The sequence below is a fragment of the Leuresthes tenuis genome, unplaced genomic scaffold (assembly GCF_036924035.1).
Source record: "Leuresthes tenuis unplaced genomic scaffold, fLeuTen1.0.hap1 SCAF_23, whole genome shotgun sequence".
NCBI lineage: Eukaryota > Metazoa > Chordata > Actinopteri > Atheriniformes > Atherinopsidae > Leuresthes > Leuresthes tenuis.
The window spans coordinates 9,940,584-9,956,732 of record NW_027325377.1 but is presented as its reverse complement, the minus strand read 5'-3'; the positions used below and the strand labels follow the sequence as shown (position 1 = coordinate 9,956,732).

The following is a 16,149-nucleotide window of genomic DNA, read 5'->3' as shown; positions in this document are numbered from 1 at the left end:
GGAGTAGAGCAGGTCCCAAGGAGAAGTGAAAGCTAGTTGTTGAGCAGGTTCGTAGACAGGAGGAAATGTTATGGGGTACAAAGGCAGTGGCTCATGCTAAGCAGGGACAGTGGTTGAATTGGGAAGGTGTAGAGAAGAAAAAGCTTAGTTGGAAAGAGCTGTGAAGTATGGAGAAAAGGAGTATTAGATTTTTTGATAGGGGCAACATATGATGTATTGCCAACTCCCCAAAACCTAAAAGTCTGGGTAAATGGAGACCTGTTATGTTCGTTATGTTCAGGTACTGCAACTGTAAGGCATATTTTGTCATGTTGTAAGGTTAGTCTGTCACAAGGCTGGTATACGTGGCGACATAGCCAAGTATTAAGAAGCTTAGGTGCATGTATTGAAGATAAACGAAGGCAGGTACATTTAGAAGGGTCTAAGGTCAAGAGAGTGGCAATTCAGTTTGTTCAAGAGAGGTAGAAAGTTAATAAGCCCCTCTATCTTTGCACGTTATCTTTCTGCACTTCCTTCTATGCCTGAACCCTATCTCTACTCTGTCACCTCTGACAGAGTCGGACTAGTGGGTTTCTTCTATGTAGTTTATTGTTAGCTTTTTGTATAGCTTGTTATATCTTGATTTGTAAGTCGCTTTGGATAAAAGCGTCTGCTAAATACATAAACATAAACATAAACAATATGACAATAAGGAGACAAGGCAGCTTAGAGGATGCTTGTGATTTGGAGATGTCAGTAGATTTAGGATTAAAGCTTGTTGTTCCCCAGGAAATAGCCTCTACAAATCTAAGGCCTGATATATACTTGTGGTCTAGGAGTAGAATGAGAGTCTATTTCATAGAGCTGACTGTTCCTTGGGAGGCACTAGGGGCAGAAGCATATAAAAGGAAAAAGCTTAGGTATTTGGAGTTGGTGGCAGAAGCAGAGCAGCAAGGATGGAAAACTAGGATATGTCCAGTGGAAGTAGGATGTAGAGGATTTGTTGCAAAGTCTATTGTCTCTTTGTTGAAGGAGTTGGGTATAAGTGGACAGAGTGTGAGGAAAATAGAGAAGGAAATGTCAGATGAGGCAGTAAAGTCCAGTCAATGGATTTGGATTAGAAGAAGCAATAGTAGTTGGGGGCCCAGCAGGGGGAGCACTTAGGGTAAACAGACTCTTGGAAGAAGCAAGGAAGAAATCCAGGATGTATTTAAGTGGAGGGTGTGGCCCATGTGAGCCTTTTGAAACCTGTATGGCCTTGTTTTTCCTCGCATTTTTAGGGATTGTAAGACTGTTATTGGGAATTTGTCTGCGGAATCTGCTAGTGTATCTTGTCCTGTCTCCACCTCTGGCACCCTCTATACTTTCATTACCCCCTACCCGAACCAGGGTTTGAATCCCCACCCCGCTATGCCTGGTGTGCAGTTGATGAGAGGCTGGGGTAGCTTGTGGTTGTGCAAGAAAAGATGGTTGTTGTGGTGTGAGAAGCAGTGATGTCTGGCATTAGTGGAGTGACTCTGGGATGCCAGTGATCATCTAGTTGTGGAACTAGATGAAACGCTGATAAAAGGAGGTTCACACCTGAAGACCCCAATGACATGTTGGTCTGCACTGCTCACTGGTCTATATAGGAAATTATTCACTGAGTCTGGTCCAGTTTTTTATTTATTTTTTTAACAAAGGTTTCTTGTTTACTTTGGACAGGCTGTGGTCATTTTTTTTTTTCTCAGAACGATAACAGTTTACTTGTTGTCACAGTGGTCTCAACAAGCACATGCACACAAATACCACTAAAACAATAGCTTACAATCTGAAAGAAATACTTGCATCCTTACTCTTCATATCCTCATGAACATTGTTCTCTTTGTTTACATTGCTTCTCAGAGCTGCATCACACTTCATGAACAACCCCCAGTAAAAACAGCAGGTACTACTCTGAGATTAAATCTCCCATTTTTAATTGATTTAAATTGGATTAAATTTGATTTACCACCTCCAAATCTAAGGGATGAAAAATGTTATTGTCAGCTAAATTCCTGGAGTAGGTGGGGCAAAGTGGAGAGAGAGGAGTGTTTCACAATCACTTCCTTCACTATACAGTAAATGAAAGTAAAACGGACTCGGTTACAGCACGCCTGCAGTTAAGATCTTTTTCTGACAAACAACAGAAGAAATTTGGGCTTTTTCTACAGAACAACACAATCTCAGAATACAGCTAGTGAGTAATATGCGCTTTTATACATGGGTTTGGTTGTCCTCAGCTATTTTTAGTAGGAAAAGTCTCTCTTGTTTGAAATCATACTGTAAACGTACATGCATATCAGAAATGTAGGCTTGTTGCAAACAATCTGCGAGTGTAGAGCAATGTTTTAGTGATTACTTGTTTGAAATCATTATTTGAACATCAGATTTCTGGCTTTTGTTTTGTTTTCTGGCTTTTTGATCAGTTAATTGATTAATAAAAGTTAAGAATGGGAGGAGAATGGATTTCATGGATTTAATTTAATGGATTTTCATTTGAATCAGTAACAAAATACTTATCCCAAACCAGAATATACTTTTCTGCCACACTGCAACATCAGTTTGGACCAAAACACTTGAGAGCCTCTGCAATTGCGGTTTGTCTTATTTTGAAGCAATATTCTCTGAAAGAGTTGGTTACAAGAACTTAATCAATAAGATGCCCTCTTGTTTTTGTTTTAGTACCTTAGATTACCACAATACAGATTATTTTCTGGGTTCAATTAAACAAAAACTGCTAAATTGATTAGCCCTATTTTCATACTGCCATAATTACTGTTGTTACTGGTTAAAATGAGCTGGTTACTGATCTACAACATCCTCTGCCATCCTTGGCTAACAATGAAATCTGCACCTGATTAGTATTAAGTGGCCTCTTTGGCTATATTAACGTCCTAACATCATGCAATATAGTGATTATAAATACTTTGCTACAATTTTATTATTGTGCACACAGCGCCATGTTCTAGTGAGATACGAAGGTCAAAATCCGGACTCTAACAGGTTGGAAGTCAGTGCCTGTTGTACCCGTATGTGTATAAGATAAGATAAACTTTATTGATTCCACAGTGGGGAAATATCACTATTACAGCAGCTCAAAAAGACAGGAGTACGTATAAAATATAATTTTTATACATACTTTATACATTTTTATACATATTTTTGTACATACTTTTATGCACGCGTTTTGGTCCCCAAGAGGTCACTTTAGCACGAGTTTTGGCTCCCAAAAGGGCACTTTAACATGTGTTTTGGCTCATAAGAGGGCACTTGAGGGCAGTTTAGCACACGTTTTGGCTCCCAAGAGGGCACTTTAGCACGCGTTTTGGCTCCCAAGAGGGCACTTTAGCATGGGTTTTGGCTCCCAAGAGGGCACTTTAGCATGGGTTTTGGCTCCCAAGAGGGCACTTTAGCACGGGTTTTAGATCCCAAGAGGGTACTTTTTCAACAACCCCCCCCCCTTAAATGACATTGACCCTTCTTGTGAAGAGAGTTGGCTTTATCTGTCCAGTCCAATTAGTTAATTAGGTGAACTTGTGTGTCCTCAGTCTCTCGATGTCAAGTCCCTGGTTTTTCAGCGGTGTTTGAAGGTTTCCTGTGGAAGTCAACCATCATCTCCTTTGTCTTGCTGGCATTCATTTGCAGGTGGTTTTGCTCACACCAGTTGACAAAGTCCATGATGACCTTCCTGTACTCACAGTATAGTGTAGTGTAGTCGAACCCTTTGACAAATGCCCAAATGTCTAAATACTGGCCTTTCCAGGACAAAAATCCTGGACCATGCATTTTTTGGCTTTCTTTGTAGACGATTAGTTACCTCACTCAGTCTTCTTCTGGTTTTATCAATCAAGGATCAATAGATTTGTCTGATATTTGACACACTTGAAATACTTAAGTTACAATTTCTGTAGTAAATAATAAGAGTTTTAATAATATCTTTTATTTGAACGTTTTCATCTCACATTTTTACTTTTGTTCTCAGACATGGCAACTGCCAGTACTTTCCTCTCTGCAGATCAGCTTCAGTGCTCCATCTGTCTGGATATCTTCACTGATCCAGTCACTTTACCATGTGGACACAACTTCTGCAAGAAATGCATTACACAGCACTGGGATAGTGATGTCAAGAATCAGTGTCCACTGTGTAAAGAGCTTTTTAGCACCAGACCTGAATTTCGAGTCAACACTTTTATTTCAGAAATTGCTGCTCAGTTCAGAGAGTCAGTTCAAAAGACCTCAAAGCAACAAGAAGCCGAAGCAGGTGAAGTTCTGTGTGACGTCTGTACAAAAACCAAGCAGAAGGCTCTGAAGTCCTGCCTGATGTGTCAGACTTCCTACTGTGAGACTCACCTGGAACCTCACCAGAGACTCCCTGGCCTGAAAAAACATAGGCTTATTCATCCTGTGAAGAACCTGGAAGACAGAATTTGTTTAAGGCATGAGAGACTTCTGGAGATGTTCTGTAAGTCCGACCACATGTGCTTGTGTCAGTTTTGTACTGAGACAGAACACAAGGCACATGATGTTGTTCCTCTGACAGAAGAATATGAAGGAAAGAAGACTGAGCTAGAGATGATGGAGGCTCATGTTCAGCTGATGATCCAGGAGAGACGACAGAAGATAGAGCAGATCAAACAGTCAGCAAAGCTCAACAAGGAGAGCTCAGACACAAAGAAAGCAAGCAGCCGCCAGCTCCTCACCGCTCTAATCCAGTCTGTTGAAAAAAGTCTGGCTGAGCTCATTGGCTTGATAGAAGAAAATCAGAAAACTGATGAGAAACAGGCTGAGGATTTCATTAATGAGCTAGAAAAGGAGATCTTTAGATCTCTGATCTAATGAAGAAAACCTCTGAGATGCAGCAGCTCTTACACAACAAAGACCACTTCCAGTTCCTCCAAAGCTTCTCATCTCTAAAGCCTGCTCCACCCACCAAAGATTGGTCTGAAGTAAAGGTTAACTCTACACTCGAAGGGACTTTGAGGAGAGCCGTGACTCAGCTGGAGGAGACACTTAAAAAAGAAATGAAGAAACTGTTAAATGATATTGTGCTGAGGAGTGTCCAGCAGTATGCAGTGGATGTGACTCTTGATCCCGAAACAGCAAACATCCAACTCATCCTGTCTGATGATGAGAAACAGGTGAGACATGGAGGTGGACAGAATCTTCCAGACAGTCCAAAAAAGTTTTCCTGTTATGCCGTTCTAGGAAAGCAGAGTTTGTCTTCTGGAAGAATTTACTATGAGGTTCAGGTTAAAGAGAAGACTGACTGGGATTTAGGAGTGGTTAAAGAGTCTATCAACAGAAAAAGTACATTCAGTTTATGGGCTCTATGCTTGAGATTTGGAAATAACTACCATGCTGGTGACTCTGAGATTTCTATTTCCCTGAAAACAAAGCCAGAGAAAGTGGGAGTATTTGTAGATTATGATGAGGGTCTAGTCTCTTTTTATGATGTGGATACTGCTGCCCTTCTTTATTCATTCACTGATTGTAACTTCAATGAGAGACTTTATCCATTATTCAATCCCTGTCATAATAATGGTGGTAAAAACTCTGCCCCTCTGACCATCTGTCCAGTGACGATAAATTAAATACTGGAATCATTTCAGGGGGTGTTGGGTATATCTTGAAGCTTTACTTATCATTACATCATAGAAATCCATCCATTTACCTAAAGGAGAGAACCCATGTATGTATGGCATCATAGAAATACAAACATAAAAAAGGATGGACTGAACACACAAAAATATCCCTTTGTCAATTTCATACTAACAGCTTTTAGTCCAAATGTTTATACCAAGAGTAATTTCAGTACCACACTGGAAGAATTCCAGTTAAACTTGAGCACAATGTAAAGATGATGAATGTAAACCAAGTTAATTTTAACTGATTTTGTAGTATACATTTTGTGCTTTTATCACAGTTTTTCCAAATTTCCAAACACTGAAGTGCACACTTGAGTGTACACTGGATTTGAATATTTTCTCACTTTAGTGGTTGAATAACGTATTTGCTATACAGTACATTTGTTTGATTATCCAAAAAGGAGTAATGTCTTATCTAATGTAAAATGTATATATCTAAATCTATATAACTTTTGTCTTTACACTCTGAAAGGGACTTTCTATGGCCCAGTCTATATATGAATTGACAGCTTGAATAGAATAGTTATGTAGTTAGGTGGCCTATTGACTTTCTAGTTGGAGTTCTATTGATGTATATTGTACATCTATCACAGGGATGTGTCCATAATGTAAACATTGTGTAGCCTCTATTTGGTCTGAGAGAATCTGAATGGACTGATAAATTGGAATTAAAATCTGAAATCTAGGGGTGTGACGAGATCTACGAGATTAGTTTAGTGCTAATTAGTATAAATGTTAGCATGTTAACAAGCTAAAATGAAATCCTGAACGTGACAAACATCCCTATTTACATGAGAAATAAATTTCAGCATGCTATTGTTGTCGATGGGGAAAATATTATCATAAATTCATTTTGAATTCAATCTGAACAAGAAGATCATGTGGACAGCATACTTCATGGTAACAGTTTATGGTTTTATTGTTCATTACAATAATCTAAACTATAACTGCATGCAGGTAAATTGCCACTGTGACAACAGTTTGCAACCTGAGATAAATAGTTTCTGGCATAGTCTTCATACCGTGATGATATTTACTTTTTTTTTTCCTCTTAGTGTTATTGACTCTCATTGCATTGCCTCATGCTTATTGTTTTATACCCTGATGATATTTACTTTTTTTTTCCTCTTAGTTTTACTGACTCTCATTGCATTGCCTCATGCTTATTGTTTTATTGCAGTGTTCTCTCAGACCTCTACTGCAGGATTGAGGTTTGGTGTTTTTCTCAAGGCAAATGAGTTAGTTATCTCATTTTGAGTACAATTAGTTTTGAACAGCCTCCCTCAAACCCAAGAGGACAAATTCAAGCTTATCAGCAGACTTTAATGAGTGGACATTTCATCAGAGATGAGTGTTTCGTGATCTTTACTGTTCAGTAAATCACAGTAAAAATAACTTGGTGACAGTGGGACTGCAGATGAGGTCATCCTTTTTTCCTGACAAACAACTGCAAATGTTGACCTTTTTTTAACAGCACAGTCTCATAAGACTAGTGAATATTGCTAGCTTTGTTCAAGCAGGTGAACTAACAAAGACAAAATGTCTGACTGATGGGTTTTACCTATTTGTCTTAATGGGCATTGTGAGGTTACCTTGTTGCGTCTTCTAAAATGTGTTGTTTTTCCACCGATATTAAATGGATATATACTTGTTCTCTGCAGATATTTGAAAGAAAATATCTCTGTCTCTTCTTGTTAACAAAATCTTAATAAAACTTGTACTGTCGTGTTTTTATCAGTTCAGAAACATTTCTAATATGTGGTCTATTTTGTCCTTTAACAACCCAGAAACCATTTTAAATGCTATAATCTCCAAATATCCCAGTCGAAAACAACATTCTCAACAAAAAATACATAAATCAGTTGGAGATAATAACAAAATAACCAAGAACAAAAGAAGTGAGCACATCACACCTGTTTCAGCCTATGTGTAATTGGACCCACTACTTTGTAAAATTGATTTTAGGATCTGACTATTGACTTATAAGGCCTTTTAAGGCTTATCACCTACTAATATATTCAACCTCAGAAGACAGAGGACTGTTATTTGTCCCAGGGGCAAGGCTGAAGACCAGATGTGACAAAACATTTGTTGTGAAAGCCCTGAAAGTGTGAAATAAGTGATTAGGTCGGCAGAGTGAGTGGCTTTTTAAAAATCTCTTCTTAAAACATATTTCTAACATAAAGCCTTTGGGATATTTGATTCACTTTTGTCGGCAGGGAAGGGGGTTGATTTTTGTTGGTTGACCATGGGGGGTGGGGATAAATGTGGTCCTCTATCACCTCCACCTTTTCTTCCAGGATGAAGATATCATTTAGCTCCTAAAATCCACAATCATCTGTTTTGCTTTGATCATGCTACAAAGTGGTCAACCAGTCCTCTGTAGCCTCTTGTTCACCCATTAACCCTCTGGGGTCAAGGTTATAATTGGCTTTTTTAAAAATGTTTTACTACTTTTGATTTTACCTTTTATATTTCACCTTAAAAAAGGTTAACCTTGCCTTGTTTGGTGTCATTTATTTCAGCACAAACACAAAAAAATGTCTACTTGTCTACTCATATGACCTGAAATCACCCAAAAAACATAAAATCCAAAAGGAAAAAGGAACATTTTTTACTGTGAAAACCACAACAACCACCTATAGAATAGCCAGTTTTTTTACTTCCTGCACCAAACGTGCGCGAAATGTGACAATATTCATAAAAACAGCATGGTGTAAATTATTTATCATAAGTCTGGTTTTACATGGCCTAACAACAAATTTAAAAACTGGTATACAGTTTGAAGTCTGCACTTTCGATACAAACGGAGATTCAGCGAGACTGCGTCTTACTGCTGCCTCATCTCAAGTAGGTCCTGTGATTTTAACCCTCCAGCGAGTCCGTCGAGTCCAGAGAAATTAATACGCTCAACTAAAGAATTCAGAAACTTTTTCTACCATTGGCCTTTTTTTTTTTCTTACTTGAGCTGAGAGACACTCCAACATGTCCCCTAGAGGGCATGATAGACTAAGTAAGCATTAATGGTCACAGAAACCCTCAGAAAGCCTCAGCAGTTTGTTACAAAGAAGCTCCCTTGAGTTTCTATTTGACTGAATTTCGGTAATCTCTCAACTTTAGCAAAAATGCCCCCATTTGACAGATAGCATCCACCCGCACCCGCTTCACAAAATGAAGCCTTAGACCATAAACAAGTTCTTTAAAAAAAAGCCCACATCTTTTGTCCATTATGTTGTCTATTGTAATTGATGTGTATTCCTTCAACAATTAAATCATATTTCACCATTGTAATGACCCTCTTACTTGAGAAGAATAACTGCTAGTTAAAAAAAAAGAAAAAGGACAATAGAAATAATATCTCTTATGTCAGAGTTTGCATCTCACAGTTTTTCATTTGTTATCAGACATGGCAACTGCCACTCTCCTCTCCGAAAGTCAGTGTCAGTGTTCTGTCTGTCTGGGTGTCTTTACTGACCCAGTCACCAGTCATGTGGACACAACTTTAGGAAGAAATGCATCAAGTTACACTGGTATAGTGACGTCAAGAATCAGTGTCCTCTGTATGAAGAGCTTTTTAACCCTAGACCTGAACTTCATGTCAACTATTCTGTATCAGAGATTGTTGCTCAGTTCAGAGAGACTGTCCAAAAGAAAGCCACAGTGGCTCAGAACAGGGAGCCAAAGCAGAAGAAGTTCTGCACCAAATTGAAGGCTCTAAAGTCCTGCCTGGTGTGTGTGAAATCCTACTGTGAGACTCTCCCGGAACTTCACCAGAAAATTACAGCTAGGACAAAAACATAAACTGATTGATCTTGTAGAGAATCTGAAGGGCAGGGTACGTGAGAAGCAAGAGAGACCTCTGGATGTGGATATGTTCTGCACGATTGACCAGATATGTGTTTGTCAGTCCTGCAGTGAGTCTGATCTGGATCATTAGGGACACAAATTGTTCCTCTGATAGAAGAGTGTGAAAGAAAGAAGACAGATCTGGAGGAGACAGACTGAATAATCTCAGCAAGGAGGACACAGATAAAGTGGCATCAGCCATTGTTGAGACGTGCACTGTTGAGACAAGTCTGGCACAGCTCATTAAAATGATTGAAGAGAGCTAGAAAGCAAGAGATGAACAGGCAGGGAACTTTATCAAAGAATTGTTGGAAGTAATCTCTGAGTTAATGAAAAAGTGCTCTGATGTGGAGCAGCTACACTTTGAAGACCACTTCAAAACTTCTCATCCCTGAGCCTTCCTGAACCGAGGTCAGTGTTTGCTCATCAGCTCATGTTATTAATCTGAAGAGGGTCCAGTAGTATTCAATGGATGTGACTTTTGATCATGAAACTGCACACTCAGCTCTCATTCTTGCTGATGACCGGAAACGTCAGATTTGGAGATACATATCAGAACCTTCCAGAAAGTCTTTCTATGCTGTTCTAGGAGAGCAGGCTTTTTTTTTTTTTTTTACTATGAAGAGTCCCAATGACACCTGAAAATGGCTTCTGGGCTTTAAGTTTGAGAGTTTGAAATAATTATGAATTAGCTGTCTCAGTGAATATCTCACTGACAACAAAGCCTCAGAATGAAGTGTTTCTGTGTTATGAGGAGTTTCTGGTCACTTTTTATGATGTGAGTGAGCTGCAGCACCTATTTACTCATTTACTGGCTGCAACCTCAACAAGAGATTCTACCCATATTTTGACCCCTGTGAATCCAAACTGGATTAAAATGTTTCTTAAATTAATAGTTGAATTACACTTCGTACAGGCCTCTTTCATATCCATGGCAGATTAAAGGTGCAAAACAGACTTAGCTGCCCTGCCATTGATCCTCCTTGAAATTCACATGCCAAACAGAGGCGACTCAGACCTGCATCACTGTGTCCTTACGCACATCAAGCAGACAAAACAGTCCAGCTTTGTGTCTACTTACACGTATCAGACTGGCATTGTGAAACTTACCACTTTAACCCATGGAGCTGTTGTCATTCAGCTGATTCAGTGATACAGTCTTTATGTGTGTAAGGAGGCAATGTGGGTCTGATCTGCCTCCATTCTGTTCAAAGAGGAACTGCAGCATGTTAACAAAGATATCTTTTTAGCCCAGATAAGGCGCAATACATAAGTGAAATAAGCTTGTTACTACCTCCCTTGCCGGCTCAAACATATTTCAGTCATGCCCTTTTCTGCCTCTGTACTTTCGCACCTGACACAAAGGAGCATCGGTCCTAGTTTGAAATGGCATGAATGATGCTAATGTTTCAATCAGCAGCTGTTTTGTGTAAAGCAATGTCACGTTAGATCTCAGGAGCCACAACCAGGATTCACATAACACACAGGATAAGATACACAATTAGCTAGGCGATTTGATTGGTAGACGCTTACCAATCAAATCTTATTCTTAGAATCTTATCTGCAGCTGCTTACAAACGTTTTTTCCATTGACCTAGCTAGGCTAGCAAAGCAAAGCAGCAGATTCAGAATCAGTTTCAGCAATGCAAGAAGTCACTTCATTCAAAGTAAATGAGAAGCAAAACTATCGACCTTAAATGCATCCGAATACAATCTTAAACTGTATAGCTTTCTAACCATTAAACTGTATAGCTTTCTAACCACTTTAGGTTTACAACTTTAATTCTAACCCTAATGACGTGCAAACTTTCTTTCCTTAACCAGCAAGATGGGATTTGGACTTGAAATCTTGCACTTAAGAGTTAATATTTAAAAATAATCCCAGAGCCTCGCCTACTCCCTTTTCTTGTCTAGTCAAGAACATTGGGAATATTAATATCATTACTTTGCTTCAGGAGTGGAAATTTCATCAGCCACACAAAGGGGGCTGTATTGTGGTCGAGATATCAGAAATGCAGCAACTGTAATTTTTTTAAAGGCTTTATTGTGAGAAATTGTAATGTATTGTGGTGTGAACCAGCATAGGTATATCACGATCTGTCACAAGATCATGTTACCGTCACTGGCCATTAAGGCCAACAATGAACAGAGGGCTCAAATCCGAGACAGACAGCATTAAAAGTCTTTATTTTGCACAAGGGAATAGCACAGAAGATGGTGGGAAGCAGGTCTGGCCACATGGAGGGTTTTCTCTGAGAGAGGAGAGAATGATTAATTCAAGTGCTCTGACTCTGATGAAGAGGTTCCACAGTGAATTTACAATATGAGAAAGCGAGTAGGTAATCTGTTGCTTGCTTTGAGAGGAGGGTCACTGGCTAGCTTTTTCAAAGGAGTGGAGGAAGGAATTTTCCACCCTTCAGCCAAAGAGAGCTACTTATGTGCTGGCTGGTGATGAGGCTGATGAGATTCAGGTGGTCTGAGGGTGAAGAGTAGGAGTTCCAGACTCCACCCAAAGAGTGAGGAAATGTCTGCCAAATCCAATCTGGACTCAGTGCCTGACTATGACAGTTGCATAATCATGTAGATTTTGATTCAGTTACACAATTTGAATCTATTATTGATATATATATACAATCTTGTAGTTTGTTTATTTTAATATTTGTACATACTATAATATTTGTACTATTTAATTTTTGTTTGTGATTGATTGTCAGCATTGATTGTGATGTGATTGATTACGCAACTCTGTGATGAATTTGTGCCAGTCAGATCTATATGAATAAAAGGAAAATTATCAAAAAGCAAAAGCACCGAAGGGTCTAAATTAGCAACATCATCCCATCCCATCATTATTGGAGATAAATGTTGACTTTCTCTTTATGAAAAGAAAATACCTTTCATACTGATACATACTGAGTCTGTGGTCAGCATACATTCCAAGTGTTTTGCTTCCCCCCTTCTGACAGAACAGCAGCTGATGTCCCTAAATCTGATCTCTTATAAATTATGCCTAATTCTCTGTATGCTTGCAAAACACTTGCATGTGTATGGAGTGACAAATTACATATGCTCCTGACTGATGATGCGTATTAGTTGTGGACTGTCTAACTATGTTTATAGTTGACACTGGTTTGAACAGCCATCAAAGACTCCAGGGTTACGGTACTGAGTTGTTTATGTCGTGTGTGTGTGTGCGTGTGTGTGAAGAGACAGAGATGGTGTACCACTCGCCCTTACACCTTATGGAATCTGCTGAATGATTTTTAGACGTAGGATAGATAGCTTGCATAGAATGCGTCAGAGGTAGTGGTGTGTGTTGTTTCTCGTCATCAAAAGGTCAGAGTTCAAGTTCAGGCTGTTTTAGAGTTGTTAGTTCTTTCATGACTGTTTGACAGGATCTCACAGATGGAAGCCAAGGAGTTAAAAGGGATCAAGATAGGATACCCACTACAACTCCACAGCTGTAGTGGGTATCAATAAGAAAGTTGAGAAAGCTAAAAACTTTTTACTTTAAAGCCACTAATTGACAATGAAGGAATTGAAGTTCACTGAACTGATGGTAATAGAACAGGATTTATAGGTTACACGTCAGCATAGAGGCGCAGCAGAAAATCATCCAGGTCTTGTGTTAATAACTGGTGTGAGAAAAGGGCTGTGGCCTGTGAGGAGACTATGTGTGGAGCTGCACGTATGCTGCTCAAAGCAGGCAGCCAAAGAGGGAAGAGCAGGGGCTTAGTGTGTGGGGGTGGGGGTGTGTGTGTGTGTGTGTGTTGGGTGGGGGTGGGTTGTGTGTGTCTGTGTGGGGGTTGGGGGGGTAAGGATGCAACTGTGGGTAGGTGATACACTAGTTGCATGTTTGAGGTTACAGATAACTGTGCATTTAAGATTCTGAACTTTTTTGTATCTGTGTGTGGGTGTGTGCACGTGAGAGGAGTCACATTTAGCTTTGCAGTAAGGAAACTGCAGATTGTGTGACATCACCACCCGCCTGACAACTTTTCCACAGATCAGCTTCTTTTGGTTTGCCAAAATGCCATCTCTGTTTCACATACACTAACACTAACTAATAAATGCTTAAAAGATGAGGATGGGAAGAATCTTACTTTAACATCTAAAAACAATATAATTTCACAGTGCAGTGGAAGTCCATGTTGTGGAGCACAGCAAACCACATCAGTAAGCTACATTGTTGCACTGGTTGAAATGTTCATTCTTTACAATACAACAAAAACACTTTAGATAATATTGTGTCGATACTGCATAGAGAGTCTTACAAAGAAATATTCTCAGTAGAGCATCAAATGCGAACTAATCCGACACTGAAAGCAGTCCCCAACAAATTGACTATTTACTGCTGTTTCAGTCAGTTTTGTTAAAAATTACAACCCACAACTGTCCTAAAGCTGTCATATATAATTTGAACTGAAATGGTTCAACACAAAGACATAGCCTGGTTCTATCAGGCTCTGCCCTCCTACTCCAGCCTTTTCTCGATTTTCCTGCTCTCCAGTTTTTCTTAGTCACCAAATCATTCCCCATCCTCAGCCCCCCATAAAATAGTTTTCATTATAAAAAGGGCACTTTTCCTCATTTTCTCTGTTGCTTGTCTTGTTGGCATCCACCACTACTCCGACTCCAAATCCCACAAGATGACTCAGAATTTAATCAGAACTTCTTCCTGAGACAGGCTCAGGCATTCAGCTACAGAGCATTAAGCCTTTCACCTCATCATCCATGGAGTCTGCCTCTGTTTACATGAGCCCCATAAAAAGTATAACACTTTTTTTTTTTTACAACTCTTATGGATAAAAACAGAATAGTTTAGTTGTGTAAAATGTAAATAAAAACAGAATGCAATGATTTATAAATCTCATGTATAAAACTCAGCATTTTATGAGCATATTAGCTCATCTTGAATTTGATGGTGAAAACATGAAAGAGGGTAAGAAAAGGCTTGGAAAGTAAGTGAAACTAAAAAGAAACAGCTGGAAGAACACATTGCAACTAATTAGGCCAATAGGCAGCAGGCCAGTAACATTACTGGATATGAAAAGAGCCCCTTAAATAGGCGGAGTCTCTCAGAAATAAACGTGGGCAGCAGTTTAAGAATCTGCTAAGAACTGCATTTACAAATTGTGGAGAAATTCAGATTAATGTCCCTTTTAAGGCTTACAATATTCCATCATTTACATTTCACAATTTTGATAAAAGATTCTGGACTGTATCTTTGAAGTGCCTAGAGATTACGTTTGTTGTGATTTTACGTTATATAGATATAACTGAATAGAACTGACTTGAGAATTTTGAGACATATTTGTGTGCAAGAGACTTGGCCAAAAATCTATACAGGGTGCCTGTGATTTTTAGGCCCTCAAGAGGCACCGCATTAAAAACAGGCAAGATTCTGTAACGGAAATCATTGCATGGGCTCAGGAACTCTTCCAGTGATCATTGTCTGTGGACTCAGTTCATGGTGCCCTCCACAATTACAGGATGAAGAGCTATCTCGCAAAGGAGAAGCAATATTAGAGCATGTTCAGAAATACCGCTAAATTTTCTGGGCTAAAGCCCATTTAAAATTAACTCAGGCAAAGCGGAAAACTGTTCTGTTGTTTGATAAATTAAGGCATATTAAGGCAATTAAGGCAAGTTATTTTTGGAAATCATTGACACCACTTCCTCAGGATCAAAAAGGAAAGGGCCATCTGGCTTGTTTTCAAATGTAGTTTAAAACCCACATTTCTGATGGTATGGGGCTATATTAGTGCCTATGGAACTGCCAACATGCACATCTAGAAAGGCATCATCAACGTCGGGAGGTATATACATGCAACTTAATTCTCCCATTCGGCAAGGAAACCACATACTGCATCTATTACGACTTGTCTCCATAGTAGAGGCTGCATGATGCAGATGCTGGATTGGTCTGCCTATAGTTCAGACCTTACACATACTGGAAACATTTGGCGCAAAATTGTTTCTGTGCAGAAGCTATTTTCGAATAATATGAATTTATCCTTTTTATCATTTCCATAGTTTGTCCCTAATCTGCACATGATGCCCCAAACTTGTTAACTGTTGCACCCCTTGCAGACCTCTTGTGGCTCCTGCTTTAGTAACTCGTGCTGAATCATTGCCTGGATCTCCTCTGTTTTGGCTATATTTTGGCAACTCATATTCTTGATTCTAGCCTTTGCTGCTTTACAAATTTTCTCCCAAAGCTGATTCATGATCAGGCTTTTCAATTTTTCAGTACCATTTCAATATGTTTCACCTTTTAGTATACCATCTATTTGAAGCTTTGTCAGTCTGTGTATTCCTCAGGTATCTAATTCCTGGTCTCCAAGTGTCATTGTCTTACTCAGTGGCCTCTTCAGTCACCTTCATTCTCATCTTGACATCGGGTGTGAGCTTTGTGTCCCAGACCTCCACACATGCTTTTTGTGAACGAGCAAAAGACGTTCAATTGATTACCCTGGACATTAAGTATGTCATTTAATCATCACTGAAGACAACAACAAAAAAAAGATTGAATGCCAGACAAATAAATTCATCAGTTTAAAAAACTTTACGCTTTTTTTTAATACATTCGACTCATTTTTGGGTTCCTTTTTAAAAGATTTATGATGTCAGCTGCAATGAATGGTCTTTAGGCAAC

At 39.2% G+C, this 16,149-nt stretch overlaps 2 pseudogenes; both read left to right on the top strand.

Annotated features, from left to right (window-relative positions):
- The first annotated feature begins 2,054 nt into the window (after positions 1 to 2,054).
- On the top strand, positions 2,055 to 5,802 carry LOC140283012 (E3 ubiquitin-protein ligase TRIM68-like; annotated as a pseudogene).
- Positions 5,803 to 9,051: 3,249 nt separating this feature from the next.
- On the top strand, positions 9,052 to 9,582 carry LOC140282552 (E3 ubiquitin/ISG15 ligase TRIM25-like; annotated as a pseudogene).
- Positions 9,583 to 16,149: the final 6,567 nt, after the last annotated feature.